At 34.8% G+C, this 20,636-nt stretch overlaps 22 non-coding genes across 22 annotated transcripts; all 22 read left to right on the top strand.

Moving 5' to 3' along the window:
• Positions 1–18: 18 nt before the first annotated feature.
• Trnal-uaa (transfer RNA leucine (anticodon UAA)) lies at positions 19–101 on the top strand. The gene has a single exon. It is a non-coding gene; the product is annotated as a tRNA-Leu (tRNA).
• Positions 102–693: 592 nt separating this feature from the next.
• On the top strand, positions 694–776 carry Trnal-uaa (transfer RNA leucine (anticodon UAA)). Its single transcript has one exon. It is a non-coding gene; the product is annotated as a tRNA-Leu (tRNA).
• A 592-nt stretch (positions 777–1,368) lies between these two features.
• Positions 1,369–1,451, top strand: Trnal-uaa (transfer RNA leucine (anticodon UAA)). The gene has a single exon. It is a non-coding gene; the product is annotated as a tRNA-Leu (tRNA).
• A 592-nt stretch (positions 1,452–2,043) lies between these two features.
• On the top strand, positions 2,044–2,126 carry Trnal-uaa (transfer RNA leucine (anticodon UAA)). Its single transcript has one exon. It is a non-coding gene; the product is annotated as a tRNA-Leu (tRNA).
• A 598-nt stretch (positions 2,127–2,724) lies between these two features.
• Positions 2,725–2,807, top strand: Trnal-uaa (transfer RNA leucine (anticodon UAA)). The gene has a single exon. It is a non-coding gene; the product is annotated as a tRNA-Leu (tRNA).
• A 591-nt stretch (positions 2,808–3,398) lies between these two features.
• On the top strand, positions 3,399–3,481 carry Trnal-uaa (transfer RNA leucine (anticodon UAA)). The gene has a single exon. It is a non-coding gene; the product is annotated as a tRNA-Leu (tRNA).
• Positions 3,482–4,073: 592 nt separating this feature from the next.
• On the top strand, positions 4,074–4,156 carry Trnal-uaa (transfer RNA leucine (anticodon UAA)). Its single transcript has one exon. It is a non-coding gene; the product is annotated as a tRNA-Leu (tRNA).
• Positions 4,157–4,748: 592 nt separating this feature from the next.
• On the top strand, positions 4,749–4,831 carry Trnal-uaa (transfer RNA leucine (anticodon UAA)). The gene has a single exon. It is a non-coding gene; the product is annotated as a tRNA-Leu (tRNA).
• Positions 4,832–10,121: 5,290 nt separating this feature from the next.
• On the top strand, positions 10,122–10,204 carry Trnal-uaa (transfer RNA leucine (anticodon UAA)). Its single transcript has one exon. It is a non-coding gene; the product is annotated as a tRNA-Leu (tRNA).
• Positions 10,205–10,796: 592 nt separating this feature from the next.
• Trnal-uaa (transfer RNA leucine (anticodon UAA)) lies at positions 10,797–10,879 on the top strand. The gene has a single exon. It is a non-coding gene; the product is annotated as a tRNA-Leu (tRNA).
• Positions 10,880–11,471: 592 nt separating this feature from the next.
• Trnal-uaa (transfer RNA leucine (anticodon UAA)) lies at positions 11,472–11,554 on the top strand. The gene has a single exon. It is a non-coding gene; the product is annotated as a tRNA-Leu (tRNA).
• A 1,070-nt stretch (positions 11,555–12,624) lies between these two features.
• On the top strand, positions 12,625–12,707 carry Trnal-uaa (transfer RNA leucine (anticodon UAA)). The gene has a single exon. It is a non-coding gene; the product is annotated as a tRNA-Leu (tRNA).
• Positions 12,708–13,777: 1,070 nt separating this feature from the next.
• Positions 13,778–13,860, top strand: Trnal-uaa (transfer RNA leucine (anticodon UAA)). Its single transcript has one exon. It is a non-coding gene; the product is annotated as a tRNA-Leu (tRNA).
• Positions 13,861–14,452: 592 nt separating this feature from the next.
• Positions 14,453–14,535, top strand: Trnal-uaa (transfer RNA leucine (anticodon UAA)). Its single transcript has one exon. It is a non-coding gene; the product is annotated as a tRNA-Leu (tRNA).
• Positions 14,536–15,126: 591 nt separating this feature from the next.
• Positions 15,127–15,209, top strand: Trnal-uaa (transfer RNA leucine (anticodon UAA)). Its single transcript has one exon. It is a non-coding gene; the product is annotated as a tRNA-Leu (tRNA).
• Positions 15,210–15,800: 591 nt separating this feature from the next.
• Positions 15,801–15,883, top strand: Trnal-uaa (transfer RNA leucine (anticodon UAA)). Its single transcript has one exon. It is a non-coding gene; the product is annotated as a tRNA-Leu (tRNA).
• A 1,070-nt stretch (positions 15,884–16,953) lies between these two features.
• Trnal-uaa (transfer RNA leucine (anticodon UAA)) lies at positions 16,954–17,036 on the top strand. Its single transcript has one exon. It is a non-coding gene; the product is annotated as a tRNA-Leu (tRNA).
• Positions 17,037–17,628: 592 nt separating this feature from the next.
• Positions 17,629–17,711, top strand: Trnal-uaa (transfer RNA leucine (anticodon UAA)). The gene has a single exon. It is a non-coding gene; the product is annotated as a tRNA-Leu (tRNA).
• A 591-nt stretch (positions 17,712–18,302) lies between these two features.
• Positions 18,303–18,385, top strand: Trnal-uaa (transfer RNA leucine (anticodon UAA)). The gene has a single exon. It is a non-coding gene; the product is annotated as a tRNA-Leu (tRNA).
• A 592-nt stretch (positions 18,386–18,977) lies between these two features.
• Positions 18,978–19,060, top strand: Trnal-uaa (transfer RNA leucine (anticodon UAA)). The gene has a single exon. It is a non-coding gene; the product is annotated as a tRNA-Leu (tRNA).
• Positions 19,061–19,652: 592 nt separating this feature from the next.
• Positions 19,653–19,735, top strand: Trnal-uaa (transfer RNA leucine (anticodon UAA)). Its single transcript has one exon. It is a non-coding gene; the product is annotated as a tRNA-Leu (tRNA).
• Positions 19,736–20,327: 592 nt separating this feature from the next.
• Trnal-uaa (transfer RNA leucine (anticodon UAA)) lies at positions 20,328–20,410 on the top strand. The gene has a single exon. It is a non-coding gene; the product is annotated as a tRNA-Leu (tRNA).
• Positions 20,411–20,636: the final 226 nt, after the last annotated feature.

Here is a 20,636-nt window from a genome sequence, read left to right as displayed (position 1 = left end):
AAGAATCCCATTTGTAACAGTGTGGTGGCCGAGTGGTTAAGGCGTTGGACTTAAGTTCCAATGGACGTATGTCCGCGTGGGTTCGAACCCCACCCGCACTAGTCTTATTTTTATTACACCAAATTGACATCTGGTCTGAAACTGAGTGAATTGTACCCGAGTGCAGGAACTAACAATATCGAATAAGCGATGTGATTAAAGTTCAGAAATAAAGATCTACAGTTGCAACTGGAAGAGTAAAGGTTTTAAATTGTAATTAACGGCAGTCTTTTTCTTATTGCAACTTCAATCAGAAGTTACGCTGAAAGTGACTATAAGCAGGTGTTATGACCACTACTCCTTTATGACAGGAAACATATTGTATGTAACATTGCTTTCGTGTTGCGAATTGATTTTTTAGCTGAAATTGTCGTTTATGAGATAATACAATATTTTTTTCTTTTCTCTATATATATGATTATAAAAATTCCTATAGTAACGGTACTCGGGTTGACAAAAATCAAGTTTTACTTAATTGAATATTTCTGCACGAAATAAGTTGAATCGCACGGGATTTTCGATGAAAAGGCTGTCTATTTGTTTACGTTTCCTTTGCGGTATCTCATTTAAACAATTGCGACTTACAAATGAAATGCGAGCAGTGTGATAAGTAGCTATAAGTTCATCTAAACATTTAAGAATCCCATTTGTAACAGTGTGGTGGCCGAGTGGTTAAGGCGTTGGACTTAAGTTCCAATGGACGTATGTCCGCGTGGGTTCGAACCCCACCCGCACTAGTCTTATTTTTATTACACCAAATTGACATCTGGTCTGAAACTGAGTGAATTGTACCCGAGTGCAGGAACTAACAATATCGAATAAGCGATGTGATTAAAGTTCAGAAATAAAGATCTACAGTTGCAACTGGAAGAGTAAAGGTTTTAAATTGTAATTAACGGCAGTCTTTTTCTTATTGCAACTTCAATCAGAAGTTACGCTGAAAGTGACTATAAGCAGGTGTTATGACCACTACTCCTTTATGACAGGAAACATATTGTATGTAACATTGCTTTCGTGTTGCGAATTGATTTTTTAGCTGAAATTGTCGTTTATGAGATAATACAATATTTTTTTCTTTTCTCTATATATATGATTATAAAAATTCCTATAGTAACGGTACTCGGGTTGACAAAAATCAAGTTTTACTTAATTGAATATTTCTGCACGAAATAAGTTGAATCGCACGGGATTTTCGATGAAAAGGCTGTCTATTTGTTTACGTTTCCTTTGCGGTATCTCATTTAAACAATTGCGACTTACAAATGAAATGCGAGCAGTGTGATAAGTAGCTATAAGTTCATCTAAACATTTAAGAATCCCATTTGTAACAGTGTGGTGGCCGAGTGGTTAAGGCGTTGGACTTAAGTTCCAATGGACGTATGTCCGCGTGGGTTCGAACCCCACCCGCACTAGTCTTATTTTTATTACACCAAATTGACATCTGGTCTGAAACTGAGTGAATTGTACCCGAGTGCAGGAACTAACAATATCGAATAAGCGATGTGATTAAAGTTCAGAAATAAAGATCTACAGTTGCAACTGGAAGAGTAAAGGTTTTAAATTGTAATTAACGGCAGTCTTTTTCTTATTGCAACTTCAATCAGAAGTTACGCTGAAAGTGACTATAAGCAGGTGTTATGACCACTACTCCTTTATGACAGGAAACATATTGTATGTAACATTGCTTTCGTGTTGCGAATTGATTTTTTAGCTGAAATTGTCGTTTATGAGATAATACAATATTTTTTTCTTTTCTCTATATATATGATTATAAAAATTCCTATAGTAACGGTACTCGGGTTGACAAAAATCAAGTTTTACTTAATTGAATATTTCTGCACGAAATAAGTTGAATCGCACGGGATTTTCGATGAAAAGGCTGTCTATTTGTTTACGTTTCCTTTGCGGTATCTCATTTAAACAATTGCGACTTACAAATGAAATGCGAGCAGTGTGATAAGTAGCTATAAGTTCATCTAAACATTTAAGAATCCCATTTGTAACAGTGTGGTGGCCGAGTGGTTAAGGCGTTGGACTTAAGTTCCAATGGACGTATGTCCGCGTGGGTTCGAACCCCACCCGCACTAGTCTTATTTTTATTACACCAAATTGACATCTGGTCTGAAACTGAGTGAATTGTACCCGAGTGCAGGAACTAACAATATCGAATAAGCGATGTGATTAAAGTTCAGAAATAAAGATCTACAGTTGCAACTGGAAGAGTAAAGGTTTTAAATTGTAATTAACGGCAGTCTTTTTCTTATTGCAACTTCAATCAGAAGTTACGCTGAAAGTGACTATAAGCAGGTGTTATGACCACTACTCCGTTATGACAGGAAACATATTGTATGTAACATTGCTTTCGTGTTGCGAATTGATTTTTTAGCTGAAATTGTCGTTTATGAGATAATACAATATTTTTTTCTTTTCTCTATATACTAGTATATGATTATAAAAATTCCTATAGTAACGGTACTCGGGTTGACAAAAATCAAGTTTTACTTAATTGAATATTTCTGCACGAAATAAGTTGAATCGCACGGGATTTTCGATGAAAAGGCTGTCTATTTGTTTACGTTTCCTTTGCGGTATCTCATTTAAACAATTGCGACTTACAAATGAAATGCGAGCAGTGTGATAAGTAGCTATAAGTTCATCTAAACATTTAAGAATCCCATTTGTAACAGTGTGGTGGCCGAGTGGTTAAGGCGTTGGACTTAAGTTCCAATGGACGTATGTCCGCGTGGGTTCGAACCCCACCCGCACTAGTCTTATTTTTATTACACCAAATTGACATCTGGTCTGAAACTGAGTGAATTGTACCCGAGTGCAGGAACTAACAATATCGAATAAGCGATGTGATTAAAGTTCAGAAATAAAGATCTACAGTTGCAACTGGAAGAGTAAAGGTTTTAAATTGTAATTAACGGCAGTCTTTTTCTTATTGCAACTTCAATCAGAAGTTACGCTGAAAGTGACTATAAGCAGGTGTTATGACCACTACTCCTTTATGACAGGAAACATATTGTATGTAACATTGCTTTCGTGTTGCGAATTGATTTTTAGCTGAAATTGTCGTTTATGAGATAATACAATATTTTTTTCTTTTCTCTATATATATGATTATAAAAATTCCTATAGTAACGGTACTCGGGTTGACAAAAATCAAGTTTTACTTAATTGAATATTTCTGCACGAAATAAGTTGAATCGCACGGGATTTTCGATGAAAAGGCTGTCTATTTGTTTACGTTTCCTTTGCGGTATCTCATTTAAACAATTGCGACTTACAAATGAAATGCGAGCAGTGTGATAAGTAGCTATAAGTTCATCTAAACATTTAAGAATCCCATTTGTAACAGTGTGGTGGCCGAGTGGTTAAGGCGTTGGACTTAAGTTCCAATGGACGTATGTCCGCGTGGGTTCGAACCCCACCCGCACTAGTCTTATTTTTATTACACCAAATTGACATCTGGTCTGAAACTGAGTGAATTGTACCCGAGTGCAGGAACTAACAATATCGAATAAGCGATGTGATTAAAGTTCAGAAATAAAGATCTACAGTTGCAACTGGAAGAGTAAAGGTTTTAAATTGTAATTAACGGCAGTCTTTTTCTTATTGCAACTTCAATCAGAAGTTACGCTGAAAGTGACTATAAGCAGGTGTTATGACCACTACTCCTTTATGACAGGAAACATATTGTATGTAACATTGCTTTCGTGTTGCGAATTGATTTTTTAGCTGAAATTGTCGTTTATGAGATAATACAATATTTTTTTCTTTTCTCTATATATATGATTATAAAAATTCCTATAGTAACGGTACTCGGGTTGACAAAAATCAAGTTTTACTTAATTGAATATTTCTGCACGAAATAAGTTGAATCGCACGGGATTTTCGATGAAAAGGCTGTCTATTTGTTTACGTTTCCTTTGCGGTATCTCATTTAAACAATTGCGACTTACAAATGAAATGCGAGCAGTGTGATAAGTAGCTATAAGTTCATCTAAACATTTAAGAATCCCATTTGTAACAGTGTGGTGGCCGAGTGGTTAAGGCGTTGGACTTAAGTTCCAATGGACGTATGTCCGCGTGGGTTCGAACCCCACCCGCACTAGTCTTATTTTTATTACACCAAATTGACATCTGGTCTGAAACTGAGTGAATTGTACCCGAGTGCAGGAACTAACAATATCGAATAAGCGATGTGATTAAAGTTCAGAAATAAAGATCTACAGTTGCAACTGGAAGAGTAAAGGTTTTAAATTGTAATTAACGGCAGTCTTTTTCTTATTGCAACTTCAATCAGAAGTTACGCTGAAAGTGACTATAAGCAGGTGTTATGACCACTACTCCTTTATGACAGGAAACATATTGTATGTAACATTGCTTTCGTGTTGCGAATTGATTTTTTAGCTGAAATTGTCGTTTATGAGATAATACAATATTTTTTTCTTTTCTCTATATATATGATTATAAAAATTCCTATAGTAACGGTACTCGGGTTGACAAAAATCAAGTTTTACTTAATTGAATATTTCTGCACGAAATAAGTTGAATCGCACGGGATTTTCGATGAAAAGGCTGTCTATTTGTTTACGTTTCCTTTGCGGTATCTCATTTAAACAATTGCGACTTACAAATGAAATGCGAGCAGTGTGATAAGTAGCTATAAGTTCATCTAAACATTTAAGAATCCCATTTGTAACAGTGTGGTGGCCGAGTGGTTAAGGCGTTGGACTTAAGTTCCAATGGACGTATGTCCGCGTGGGTTCGAACCCCACCCGCACTAGTCTTATTTTTATTACACCAAATTGACATCTGGTCTGAAACTGAGTGAATTGTACCCGAGTGCAGGAACTAACAATATCGAATAAGCGATGTGATTAAAGTTCAGAAATAAAGATCTACAGTTGCAACTGGAAGAGTAAAGGTTTTAAATTGTAATTAACGGCAGTCTTTTTCTTATTGCAACTTCAATCAGAAGTTACGCTGAAAGTGACTATAAGCAGGTGTTATGACCACTACTCCTTTATGACAGGAAACATATTGTATGTAACATTGCTTTCGTGTTGCGAATTGATTTTTTAGCTGAAATTGTCGTTTATGAGATAATACAATATTTTTTTCTTTTCTCTATATATATGATTATAAAAATTCCTATAGTAACGGTACTCGGGTTGACAAAAATCAAGTTTTACTTAATTGAATATTTCTGCACGAAATAAGTTGAATCGCACGGGATTTTCGATGAAAAGGCTGTCTATTTGTTTACGTTTCCTTTGCGGTATCTCATCATGTGCAAGAATATGTCACATTTCCAAGCGAGATAACCCAATCTGTTTATATTGGACAGTAGATAATTAACGATAACTCTTAACTCCTTCCAATAGATGTCGTTGCATTTACTAATCTTGTTAAATAAGAGACATGTCTCTGATAAAAATTAATTAGCGTCTTCATGGGAATTATAAATTACGATACTTGATTTAGTGGTCTTTAAAAGGACTATGATATTGAGATCAAAACCGCGTCGAGATTATATTAAATCAATGTACGAAGGGGAAATTATTTTAAAAAATTAGGGAAAAAATCCATATTTTTTGTTAATTGATCTTGAATGACATTTTTAAACAAACAGTCATAAAACGTATCTCATGAGTTTTGATGTTCATGTATCTTAAAAAAATACCATCTAGGAGGTTATATGACATCCTTGTTACCAAGAAATTTGATATTTTCATTTGTCCGTATGCAACAGAGCTGACGACAAAATTGGTACCAAACCGTAGCTTATTGCAGTTTAATCACCATTAGTAATGAAATTACATGACGTAATATCAGATGTGTTTTTATAAACATATATTAACACCAGCAAACACAAGTTTGTCCAGCTTTCTAACAATAGGGCATATATATTCATTCATTTCAGTACAATCATTCATTTATGCTTTGGACAAATAAGTTTGCTTTAAAATGATGCTATATGTCTTTGAAGAAATAACTTACAAGCTAGATGTTTTTCATTTTTTAAATGTTTTATGTAAAAACGGCTAAACATATCTCAACAATCTTTAGTAAGGTAAGGCGTAGCAGACAAAAGGTTCAATAAATCAAAGTTAGACAATTTGTGAAAATTAAAGATATAAATTACAAGACTAAATAATTGAAGAATAAGTCATTCAACAGTTAAAATATATTTTTATTGATATTGATAAGTAGAGCTCTCTCTCTGATTGATAAGTGAAGATTTATCAATTGTAGTAACTAAAGACATCATCATGTACAGCGAGTTAGGTCGCAAGCGCTTTTATAGTGGGTCTCCCTTTTTATGTGTGTTTAGGAGTAACTCTTATTTGAAAGTTTTCTTTCATATTTCAACTTATTTTCACTTATCTAAAATTTTCTGCTATCAGTGCGATTTAATACTACGGATAAAAATTCACAGGACAATAAGGGACGACATCAAAAGTTCAATGTACTAGGATAAACAAACTTAATTCACATAATTTTTTGACTGACCCCCACCCCCTCTTAACTTAATTTTGGAAAAATTGATTGACCAATACAGATATATGTAAAATCGATGTCAAATAAACAAAACTTGCAGCAATTTTAACCCCCTCCCATTTCCACCCCCAAACTACCCCCCCTCCCGCCCCCCACCCCACACTATTTGAATTTAGTTTTTTATCGTAGATTGATCTTTTGATGTCGTCCCTAGATCAAAGCTCATTTATGCGATTCATAGTTTGTCTTTGAAAAATAAATCGCCTTTTTTCCACACAACAAGAAAGATCAAAAATTTAAATTAAAAAAAATCAAGGACACAAATTCGTCGGACAAAACTAAATTAATAAATATAAGTTAGTTTTTATGAGTCGTGGCATATGCACCAGACAAAAGTGTTTTGAAATACAAGGAAACCCCAACATATCAACGAAGAAGGGCTTCTTGTGCTGTGCATAAGATTAAAACTTGTCACCAGGTCTTCAGCAATCGGCTTTTTAATATTCATTTACAATGACAAAACATTCATCATTATAACAGAAACCAACATTCAATGTGTTGTAAGCGTTACATTTTTTCACACAAGAACATTTTGAACAGTGTATTTCTAAAATGACCGAGAGACAACTTATATATATGTGTTTTGTATTGCACCATTAAGTAATTAAAAAAAACATATATATAGAAAATGACAAATTAAAAGAAGAAATAAAAAAACAAAAGCTGCAAATTAAACTATCTATAGAAAGATAACACTAATCAATTTACTTCCATGGTCAAACCAGGCGCGTAGCTGCCTTTACGCAAAAAATCATTTGCTTGCACATTTTTTTCACCAAAAAAAAAATAATTCTGAAATTGAATAACGGATAGTCTTTAGTCTTTACAGATTATCGTGTCTGGCGGTGTTTAAAGCCCAAATCTCTGATGTCGTCTGTAGCAGTGACTAATAAGGAACTATATATCCTTCAATATTCGCAATCTTCTCAATTCTAGTTACAATGCCAGTAACTACATCAACTACTGAACGGTCATTTAGTGCATTAAGGCGACCGAAAACTTATCTCCGTTCAACCATGGTACAGGACAGACTAACTTCGTTGGCGCTCATACATGTTCACAAAGAAATGGGTATCAACACCGAGAGAGTTCTGCGATCATTTGCCTTGGCAAAAAATAGATATATGGACTTTCGATATTAACTATACTTTAAGTCTTACATGCAGTATTAACATTTAATAATACAGGCTCAATACAATCACATTGAAAACATCTTAGATTTATATCCCTTACTTATAAGTCAAGACTTAAAAGTGGCCGTTATATTTCGAATTCCCATTGTCCGTTCGTCCAAAAGACTATTGATTCACCTGGGGTATTTGTGTCCCAAATGACCTTCTATCGATGTCGTAGAAACCTCTCCTTTGATTTGAGAATGGCCTTCGTGAGACACCGTGACTACGGGTGTCTTGCAAGAAGCAGGAACTGCTTACCCTTTTGGAGCACCGGATGTCGCCACATTGTTTTCTGGGTCCGTGTTTTTCATCTGTATTTAGTTTTCAATGTTGAATTTTTTTGTTTCTCCTTTTGTGTCTTATCTGTTCCCGGGTTTGTCAATTGTCCATTGATTAACGCTTCGGTTGTCGACTCTTCCTAATCTTCCCGTTTTATATAATTTATTTTATATTTGAAAATAACCATGTTAATAATATAAGCAGCAAGTTACGGAACTCACTAGACTTTTACTATCGTTTCATGAAAATATGGTATAGTAAGAAACAGATAGGGTATTTTTCATGTTCAAAGCAATCACTGTAATTACTCATATGCCCGGAGCTTCATGGAGATTCGCTTCCCTGGACCACCGTCTACGGTGCTGCCCTGGATCCCCGACTAGGGTGCTACCCTGGACCAGCTGGGGACTTTGAGCGGTCCATAGCCTCCTCCCTTGCCGAATCACTATAAAGTTCACAAGTATTCACAAAATAGGAGTTTGGGCTTGAATGTGATGTGAATTTCATAAGCATGGCATACCGGGAAAATGCCCGAAAAAAAGATATCATTTTCTGCATAAAATGGTAAAAAAAAAAATTTCGCCTCGCTGCGCTCGGCGATAGTTATGATTGCACTTTATGTAAGTCCAGCTACGCCCCTGCAAACTAAAGAGCGAGGAACACGATTCCCTAAAAAAGAGTGATTTGAAAGATTTTTTGCATTAGTTTTCGAATTCTCAAATTTGTTTTAATAGTTCCACCACATTGATGTAATGTCATTACAGGATGATACTCCCACAACAAACCGTGCATACATTCATTACATGTACATATGTCATCAATTAACACTAGTTGTATTGTATCAGATTCAATTTAATAAAACAAACAGTGGCATCCTGTTGAGCATATATAAGACATCGTAATTGGAGATAGGAAAGATAATCAAGCGACAGGGTGCCTGCTGATAATATAATTCATTTGACAATATATCCTTTTTTAATATACCACCTTTTCATTTTCTTTAAATATTATCGAAATACAAATGATGGAAAAATGTTTTACGGGTGAAAAAAAAAATTGAACAGCGAATCGTTTATTATTATTTAAATGTAAATGTATACTTTATCATTTATCATTAAATACTTTTCACCAAATACGAATAAAAAATATCTTTATAGTCTCTATTATATGAAAGTATACGAACTATGAACTATCATTAACAAGAACCCTTACAGTAAAACTCCATTATGTCCTTTGAACAGATGAGTTATCCCGACGAATACAATTTAATATAATTAAATATGATTTTATTTTGTATTCAATATTTATCGTTTCTATTTGAACAATAAAAAATAGCCGCAGTGAACACTTTGAATTTGAACTTATTATGTATTATTTCATTTATTTAAGAATAACCGGAATTTATTTTACTTGTATAACAGTATGATCTTGCTAATGTACGTTGTTTTCGTATATTACATTTGTGTTGGTTATTTTTTTCCAAAGACAACTTTTCAAAACGCCGGAGACCTAAGAATTTCTTGATTTAATCTGACTTTTCTGACATCAAAATATAGCTTATTGACAGGAGTATTCAACAGTATGTGTTAATAGTATTTTCTCCGCATATTAAGTGAGCTTCAATTTTTTTAGCTTCTGCTGTCTCGTTTCTTTTGAGGTAATTCATCGATATTTACTGATGTGAGTAAGGGAATTTTGATAATGAAATTTCAAAAAATCGGAGACCTAACAATGAGATAAGATAAACTGGATTTTTTAATACCACCAGAAAGGTAAATCTATGTAGAATTCGGTCGTATGTGTTAATAAGAATTCAGACGATTAATAAAAATAATATGAAGAATTAATGAATGGTACCCATTTATTTTCCCATTACTTTCTATGTTAATCGAACATCATTAAAAACATTGCACCCCGGGTGTCGCTGATAAGGGTAATCGGCCATTAGTGTCCTTCATTCTTGGGTATGTTTAAACAATTGCGACTTACAAATGAAATGCGAGCAGTGTGATAAGTAGCTATAAGTTCATCTAAACATTTAAGAATCCCATTTGTAACAGTGTGGTGGCCGAGTGGTTAAGGCGTTGGACTTAAGTTCCAATGGACGTATGTCCGCGTGGGTTCGAACCCCACCCGCACTAGTCTTATTTTTATTACACCAAATTGACATCTGGTCTGAAACTGAGTGAATTGTACCCGAGTGCAGGAACTAACAATATCGAATAAGCGATGTGATTAAAGTTCAGAAATAAAGATCTACAGTTGCAACTGGAAGAGTAAAGGTTTTAAATTGTAATTAACGGCAGTCTTTTTCTTATTGCAACTTCAATCAGAAGTTACGCTGAAAGTGACTATAAGCAGGTGTTATGACCACTACTCCTTTATGACAGGAAACATATTGTATGTAACATTGCTTTCGTGTTGCGAATTGATTTTTTAGCTGAAATTGTCGTTTATGAGATAATACAATATTTTTTTCTTTTCTCTATATATATGATTATAAAAATTCCTATAGTAACGGTACTCGGGTTGACAAAAATCAAGTTTTACTTAATTGAATATTTCTGCACGAAATAAGTTGAATCGCACGGGATTTTCGATGAAAAGGCTGTCTATTTGTTTACGTTTCCTTTGCGGTATCTCATTTAAACAATTGCGACTTACAAATGAAATGCGAGCAGTGTGATAAGTAGCTATAAGTTCATCTAAACATTTAAGAATCCCATTTGTAACAGTGTGGTGGCCGAGTGGTTAAGGCGTTGGACTTAAGTTCCAATGGACGTATGTCCGCGTGGGTTCGAACCCCACCCGCACTAGTCTTATTTTTATTACACCAAATTGACATCTGGTCTGAAACTGAGTGAATTGTACCCGAGTGCAGGAACTAACAATATCGAATAAGCGATGTGATTAAAGTTCAGAAATAAAGATCTACAGTTGCAACTGGAAGAGTAAAGGTTTTAAATTGTAATTAACGGCAGTCTTTTTCTTATTGCAACTTCAATCAGAAGTTACGCTGAAAGTGACTATAAGCAGGTGTTATGACCACTACTCCTTTATGACAGGAAACATATTGTATGTAACATTGCTTTCGTGTTGCGAATTGATTTTTTAGCTGAAATTGTCGTTTATGAGATAATACAATATTTTTTTCTTTTCTCTATATATATGATTATAAAAATTCCTATAGTAACGGTACTCGGGTTGACAAAAATCAAGTTTTACTTAATTGAATATTTCTGCACGAAATAAGTTGAATCGCACGGGATTTTCGATGAAAAGGCTGTCTATTTGTTTACGTTTCCTTTGCGGTATCTCATTTAAACAATTGCGACTTACAAATGAAATGCGAGCAGTGTGATAAGTAGCTATAAGTTCATCTAAACATTTAAGAATCCTATTTGTAACAGTGTGGTGGCCGAGTGGTTAAGGCGTTGGACTTAAGTTCCAATGGACGTATGTCCGCGTGGGTTCGAACCCCACCCGCACTAGTCTTATTTTTATTACACCAAATTGACATCTGGTCTGAAACTGAGTGAATTGTACCCGAGTGCAGGAACTAACAATATCGAATAAGCGATGTGATTAAAGTTCAGAAATAAAGATCTACAGTTGCAACTGGAAGAGTAAAGGTTTTAAATTGTAATTAACGGCAGTCTTTTTCTTATTGCAACTTCAATCAGAAGTTACGCTGAAAGTGACTATAAGCAGGTGTTATGACCACTACTCCTTTATGACAGGAAACATATTGTATGTAACATTGCTTTCGTGTTGCGAATTGATTTTTTAGCTGAAATTGTCGTTTATGAGATAATACAATATTTTTTTCTTTTCTCTATATATATGATTATAAAAATTCCTATAGTAACGGTACTCGGGTTGACAAAAATCAAGTTTTACTTAATTGAATATTTCTGCACGAAATAAGTTGAATCGCACGGGATTTTCGATGAAAAGGCTGTCTATTTGTTTACGTTTCCTTTGCGGTATCTCATTTAAACAATTGCGACTTACAAATGAAATGCGGGCAGTGTGATAAGTAGCTATAAGTTCATCTAAACATTTAAGAATCCCATTTGTAACAGTGTGGTGGCAACTGGAAGAGTAAAGGTTTTAAATTGTAATTAGCGGCAGTCTTTTTCTTATTGCAACTTCAATCAGAAGTTACGCTGAAAGTGACTATAAGCAGGTGTTATGACCACTACTCCTTTATGACAGGAAACATATTGTATGTAACATTGCTTTCGTGTTGCGAATTGATTTTTTAGCTGAAATTGTCGTTTATGAGATAATACAATATTTTTTTCTTTTCTCTATATATATGATTATAAAAATTCCTATAGTAACGGTACTCGGGTTGACAAAAATCAAGTTTTACTTAATTGAATATTTCTGCACGAAATAAGTTGAATCGCACGGGATTTTCGATGAAAAGGCTGTCTATTTGTTTACGTTTCCTTTGCGGTATCTCATTTAAACAATTGCGACTTACAAATGAAATGCGAGCAGTGTGATAAGTAGCTATAAGTTCATCTAAACATTTAAGAATCCTATTTGTAACAGTGTGGTGGCCGAGTGGTTAAGGCGTTGGACTTAAGTTCCAATGGACGTATGTCCGCGTGGGTTCGAACCCCACCCGCACTAGTCTTATTTTTATTACACCAAATTGACATCTGGTCTGAAACTGAGTGAATTGTACCCGAGTGCAGGAACTAACAATATCGAATAAGCGATGTGATTAAAGTTCAGAAATAAAGATCTACAGTTGCAACTGGAAGAGTAAAGGTTTTAAATTGTAATTAACGGCAGTCTTTTTCTTATTGCAACTTCAATCAGAAGTTACGCTGAAAGTGACTATAAGCAGGTGTTATGACCACTACTCCTTTATGACAGGAAACATATTGTATGTAACATTGCTTTCGTGTTGCGAATTGATTTTTTAGCTGAAATTGTCGTTTATGAGATAATACAATATTTTTTTCTTTTCTCTATATATATGATTATAAAAATTCCTATAGTAACGGTACTCGGGTTGACAAAAATCAAGTTTTACTTAATTGAATATTTCTGCACGAAATAAGTTGAATCGCACGGGATTTTCGATGAAAAGGCTGTCTATTTGTTTACGTTTCCTTTGCGGTATCTCATTTAAACAATTGCGACTTACAAATGAAATGCGAGCAGTGTGATAAGTAGCTATAAGTTCATCTAAACATTTAAGAATCCCATTTGTAACAGTGTGGTGGCAACTGGAAGAGTAAAGGTTTTAAATTGTAATTAGCGGCAGTCTTTTTCTTATTGCAACTTCAATCAGAAGTTACGCTGAAAGTGACTATAAGCAGGTGTTATGACCACTACTCCTTTATGACAGGAAACATATTGTATGTAACATTGCTTTCGTGTTGCGAATTAATTTTTTAGCTGAAATTGTCGTTTATGAGATAATACAATATTTTTTTCTTTTCTCTATATATATGATTATAAAAATTCCTATAGTAACGGTACTCGGGTTGACAAAAATCAAGTTTTACTTAATTGAATATTTCTGCACGAAATAAGTTGAATCGCACGGGATTTTCGATGAAAAGGCTGTCTATTTGTTTACGTTTCCTTTGCGGTATCTCATTTAAACAATTGCGACTTACAAATGAAATGCGAGCAGTGTGATAAGTAGCTATAAGTTCATCTAAACATTTAAGAATCCCATTTGTAACAGTGTGGTGGCCGAGTGGTTAAGGCGTTGGACTTAAGTTCCAATGGACGTATGTCCGCGTGGGTTCGAACCCCACCCGCACTAGTCTTATTTTTATTACACCAAATTGACATCTGGTCTGAAACTGAGTGAATTGTACCCGAGTGCAGGAACTAACAATATCGAATAAGCGATGTGATTAAAGTTCAGAAATAAAGATCTACAGTTGCAACTGGAAGAGTAAAGGTTTTAAATTGTAATTAACGGCAGTCTTTTTCTTATTGCAACTTCAATCAGAAGTTACGCTGAAAGTGACTATAAGCAGGTGTTATGACCACTACTCCTTTATGACAGGAAACATATTGTATGTAACATTGCTTTCGTGTTGCGAATTGATTTTTTAGCTGAAATTGTCGTTTATGAGATAATACAATATTTTTTTCTTTTCTCTATATATATGATTATAAAAATTCCTATAGTAACGGTACTCGGGTTGACAAAAATCAAGTTTTACTTAATTGAATATTTCTGCACGAAATAAGTTGAATCGCACGGGATTTTCGATGAAAAGGCTGTCTATTTGTTTACGTTTCCTTTGCGGTATCTCATTTAAACAATTGCGACTTACAAATGAAATGCGAGCAGTGTGATAAGTAGCTATAAGTTCATCTAAACATTTAAGAATCCCATTTGTAACAGTGTGGTGGCCGAGTGGTTAAGGCGTTGGACTTAAGTTCCAATGGACGTATGTCCGCGTGGGTTCGAACCCCACCCGCACTAGTCTTATTTTTATTACACCAAATTGACATCTGGTCTGAAACTGAGTGAATTGTACCCGAGTGCAGGAACTAACAATATCGAATAAGCGATGTGATTAAAGTTCAGAAATAAAGATCTACAGTTGCAACTGGAAGAGTAAAGGTTTTAAATTGTAATTAACGGCAGTCTTTTTCTTATTGCAACTTCAATCAGAAGTTACGCTGAAAGTGACTATAAGCAGGTGTTATGACCACTACTCCTTTATGACAGGAAACATATTGTATGTAACATTGCTTTCGTGTTGCGAATTGATTTTTTAGCTGAAATTGTCGTTTATGAGATAATACAATATTTTTTTCTTTTCTCTATATATATGATTATAAAAATTCCTATAGTAACGGTACTCGGGTTGACAAAAATCAAGTTTTACTTAATTGAATATTTCTGCACGAAATAAGTTGAATCGCACGGGATTTTCGATGAAAAGGCTGTCTATTTGTTTACGTTTGCTTTGCGGTATCTCATTTAAACAATTGCGACTTACAAATGAATGCGAGCAGTGTGATAAGTAGCTATAAGTTCATCTAAACATTTAAGAATACCATTTGTAACAGTGTGGTGGCCGAGTGGTTAAGGCGTTGGACTTAAGTTCCAATGGACGTATGTCCGCGTGGGTTCGAACCCCACCCGCACTAGTCTTATTTTTATTACACCAAATTGACATCTGGTCTGAAACTGAGTGAATTGTACCCGAGTGCAGGAACTAACAATATCGAACAAGCGATGTGATTAAAGTTCAGAAATAAAGATCTACAGTTGCAACTGGAAGAGTAAAGGTTTTAAATTGTAATTAACGGCAGTCTTTTTCTTATTGCAACTTCAATCAGAAGTTACGCTGAAAGTGACTATAAGCAGGTGTTATGACCACTACTCCTTTATGACAGGAAACATATTGTATGTAACATTGCTTTCGTGTTGCGAATTGATTTTTTAGCTGAAATTGTCGTTTATGAGATAATACAATATTTTTTTCTTTTCTCTATATATATGATTATAAAAATTCCTATAGTAACGGTACTCGGGTTGACAAAAATCAAGTTTTACTTAATTGAATATTTCTGCACGAAATAAGTTGAATCGCACGGGATTTTCGATGAAAAGGCTGTCTATTTGTTTACGTTTCCTTTGCGGTATCTCATTTAAACAATTGCGACTTACAAATGAATGCGAGCAGTGTGATAAGTAGCTATAAGTTCATCTAAACATTTAAGAATCCCATTTGTAACAGTGTGGTGGCCGAGTGGTTAAGGCGTTGGACTTAAGTTCCAATGGACGTATGTCCGCGTGGGTTCGAACCCCACCCGCACTAGTCTTATTTTTATTACACCAAATTGACATCTGGTCTGAAACTGAGTGAATTGTACCCGAGTGCAGGAACTAACAATATCGAATAAGCGATGTGATTAAAGTTCAGAAATAAAGATCTACAGTTGCAACTGGAAGAGTAAAGGTTTTAAATTGTAATTAACGGCAGTCTTTTTCTTATTGCAACTTCAATCAGAAGTTACGCTGAAAGTGACTATAAGCAGGTGTTATGGCCACTACTCCTTTATGACAGGAAACATATTGTATGTAACATTGCTTTCGTGTTGCGAATTGATTTTTTAGCTGAAATTGTCGTTTATGAGATAATACAATATTTTTTTCTTTTCTCTATATATATGATTATAAAAATTCCTATAGTAACGGTACTCGGGTTGACAAAAATCAAGTTTTACTTAATTGAATATTTCTGCACGAAATAAGTTGAATCGCACGGGATTTTCGATGAAAAGGCTGTCTATTTGTTTACGTTTCCTTTGCGGTATCTCATTTAAACAATTGCGACTTACAAATGAAATGCGAGCAGTGTGATAAGTAGCTATAAGTTCATCTAAACATTTAAGAATCCCATTTGTAACAGTGTGGTGGCAACTGGAAGAGTAAAGGTTTTAAATTGTAATTAGCGGCAGTCTTTTTCTTATTGCAACTTCAATCAGAAGTTACGCTGAAAGTGACTATAAGCAGGTGTTATGACCACTACTCCTTTATGACAGGAAACATATTGTATGTAACATTGCTTTCGTGTTGCGAATTGATTTTTTAGCTGAAATTGTCGTTTATGAGATAATACAATATTTTTTTCTTTTCTCTATATATATGATTATAAAAATTCCTATAGTAACGGTACTCGGGTTGACAAAAATCAAGTTTTACTTAATTGAATATTTCTGCACGAAATAAGTTGAATCGCACGGGATTTTCGATGAAAAGGCTGTCTATTTGTTTACGTTTCCTTTGCGGTATCTCATTTAAACAATTGCGACTTACAAATGAAATGCGAGCAGTGTGATAAGTAGCTATAAGTTCATCTAAACATTTAAGAATCCCATTTGTAACAGTGTGGTGGCCGAGTGGTTAAGGCGTTGGACTTAAGTTCCAATGGACGTATGTCCGCGTGGGTTCGAACCCCACCCGCACTAGTCTTATTTTTATTACACCAAATTGACATCTGGTCTGAAACTGAGTGAATTGTACCCGAGTGCAGGAACTAACAATATCGAATAAGCGATGTGATTAAAGTTCAGAAATAAAGATCTACAGTTGCAACTGGAAGAGTAAAGGTTTTAAATTGTAATTAACGGCAGTCTTTTTCTTATTGCAACTTCAATCAGAAGTTACGCTGAAAGTGACTATAAGCAGGTGTTATGACCTCTACTCCTTTATGACAGGAAACATATTGTATGTAACATTGCTTTCGTGTTGCGAATTGATTTTTTAGCTGAAATTGTCGTTTATGAGATAATACAATATTTTTTTCTTTTCTCTATATATATGATTATAAAAATTCCTATAGTAACGGTACTCGGGTTGACAAAAATCAAGTTTTACTTAATTGAATATTTCTGCACGAAATAAGTTGAATCGCACGGGATTTTCGATGAAAAGGCTGTCTATTTGTTTACGTTTCCTTTGCGGTATCTCATTTAAACAATTGCGACTTACAAATGAAATGCGAGCAGTGTGATAAGTAGCTATAAGTTCATCTAAACATTTAAGAATCCCATTTGTAACAGTGTGGTGGCCGAGTGGTTAAGGCGTTGGACTTAAGTTCCAATGGACGTATGTCCGCGTGGGTTCGAACCCCACCCGCACTAGTCTTATTTTTATTACACCAAATTGACATCTGGTCTGAAACTGAGTGAATTGTACCCGAGTGCAGGAACTAACAATATCGAATAAGCGATGTGATTAAAGTTCAGAAATAAAGATCTACAGTTGCAACTGGAAGAGTAAAGGTTTTAAATTGTAATTAACGGCAGTCTTTTTCTTATTGCAACTTCAATCAGAAGTTACGCTGAAAGTGACTATAAGCAGGTGTTATGACCACTACTCCTTTATGACAGGAAACATATTGTATGTAACATTGCTTTCGTGTTGCGAATTGATTTTTTAGCTGAAATTGTCGTTTATGAGATAATACAATATTTTTTTCTTTTCTCTATATATATGATTATAAAAATTCCTATAGTAACGGTACTCGGGTTGACAAAAATCAAGTTTTACTTAATTGAATATTTCTGCACGAAATAAGTTGAATCGCACGGGATTTTCGATGAAAAGGCTGTCTATTTGTTTACGTTTGCTTTGCGGTATCTCATTTAAACAATTGCGACTTACAAATGAATGCGAGCAGTGTGATAAGTAGCTATAAGTTCATCTAAACATTTAAGAATCCCATTTGTAACAGTGTGGTGGCCGAGTGGTTAAGGCGTTGGACTTAAGTTCCAATGGACGTATGTCCGCGTGGGTTCGAACCCCACCCGCACTAGTCTTATTTTTATTACACCAAATTGACATCTGGTCTGAAACTGAGTGAATTGTACCCGAGTGCAGGAACTAACAATATCGAATAAGCGATGTGATTAAAGTTCAGAAATAAAGATCTACAGTTTCAACTGGAAGAGTAAAGGTTTTAAATTGTAATTAACGGCAGTCTTTTTCTTATTGCAACTTCAATCAGAAGTTACGCTGAAAGTGACTATAAGCAGGTGTTATGACCACTACTCCTTTATGACAGGAAACATATTGTATGTAACATTGCTTTCGTGTTGCGAATTGATTTTTTAGCTGAAATTGTCGTTTATGAGATAATACAATATTTTTTTCTTTTCTCTATATATATGATTATAAAAATTCCTATAGTAACGGTACTCGGGTTGACAAAAATCAAGTTTTACTTAATTGAATATTTCTGCACGAAATAAGTTGAATCGCACGGGATTTTCGATGAAAAGGCTGTCTATTTGTTTACGTTTCCTTTGCGGTATCTCATTTAAACAATTGCGACTTACAAATGAAATGCGAGCAGTGTGATAAGTAGCTATAAGTTCATCTAAACATTTAAGAATCCCATTTGTAACAGTGTGGTGGCCGAGTGGTTAAGGCGTTGGACTTAAGTTCCAATGGACGTATGTCCGCGTGGGTTCGAACCCCACCCGAACTAGTCTTATTTTTATTACACCAAATTGACATCTGGTCTGAAACTGAGTGAATTGTACCCGAGTGCAGGAACTAACAATATCGAATAAGCGATGTGATTAAAGTTCAGAAATAAAGATCTACAGTTGCAACTGGAAGAGTAAAGGTTTTAAATTGTAATTAACGGCAGTCTTTTTCTTATTGCAACTTCAATCAGAAGTTACGCTGAAAGTGACTATAAGCAGGTGTTATGACCACTACTCCTTTATGACAGGAAACATATTGTATGTAACATTGCTTTCGTGTTGCGAATTGATTTTTTAGCTGAAATTGTCGTTTATGAGATAATACAATATTTTTTTCTTTTCTCTATATATATGATTATAAAAATTCCTATAGTAACGGTACTCGGGTTGACAAAAATCAAGTTTTACTTAATTGAATATTTCTGCACGAAATAAGTTGAATCGCACGGGATTTTCGATGAAAAGGCTGTCTATTTGTTTACGTTTCCTTTGCGGTATCTCATTTAAACAATTGCGACTTACAAATGAAATGCGAGCAGTGTGATAAGTAGCTATAAGTTCATCTAAACATTTAAGAATCCCATTTGTAACAGTGTGGTGGCCGAGTGGTTAAGGCGTTGGACTTAAGTTCCAATGGACGTATGTCCGCGTGGGTTCGAACCCCACCCGCACTAGTCTTATTTTTATTACACCAAATTGACATCTGGTCTGAAACTGAGTGAATTGTACCCGAGTGCAGGAACTAACAATATCGAATAAGCGATGTGATTAAAGTTCAGAAATAAAGATCTACAGTTGCAACTGGAAGAGTAAAGGTTTTAAATTGTAATTAACGGCAGTCTTTTTCTTATTGCAACTTCAATCAGAAGTTACGCTGAAAGTGACTATAAGCAGGTGTTATGACCACTACTCCTTTATGACAGGAAACATATTGTATGTAACATTGCTTTCGTGTTGCGAATTGATTTTTTAGCTGAAATTGTCGTTTATGAGATAATACAATATTTTTTTCTTTTCTCTATATATATGATTATAAAAATTCCTATAGTAACGGTACTCGGGTTGACAAAAATCAAGTTTTACTTAATTGAATATTTCTGCACGAAATAAGTTGAATCGCACGGGATTTTCGATGAAAAGGCTGTCTATTTGTTTACGTTTCCTTTGCGGTATCTCATTTAAACAATTGCGACTTACAAATGAAATGCGAGCAGTGTGATAAGTAGCTATAAGTTCATCTAAACATTTAAGAATCCCATTTGTAACAGTGTGGTGGCCGAGTGGTTAAGGCGTTGGACTTAAGTTCCAATGGACGTATGTCCGCGTGGGTTCGAACCCCACCCGCACTAGTCTTATTTTTATTACACCAAATTGACATCTGGTCTGAAACTGAGTGAATTGTACCCGAGTGCAGGAACTAACAATATCGAATAAGCGATGTGATTAAAGTTCAGAAATAAAGATCTACAGTTGCAACTGGAAGAGTAAAGGTTTTAAATTGTAATTAACGGCAGTCTTTTTCTTATTGCAACTTCAATCAGAAGTTACGCTGAAAGTGACTATAAGCAGGTGTTA

The sequence above is a fragment of the Mytilus californianus genome, unplaced genomic scaffold (genome assembly GCF_021869535.1).
Source record: "Mytilus californianus isolate M0D057914Y unplaced genomic scaffold, xbMytCali1.0.p SCAF_5, whole genome shotgun sequence".
NCBI lineage: Eukaryota > Metazoa > Mollusca > Bivalvia > Mytilida > Mytilidae > Mytilus > Mytilus californianus.
The sequence above is the reverse complement of the archived record's forward strand: the minus strand, read 5'-3'. Positions and strand labels throughout refer to the sequence as shown.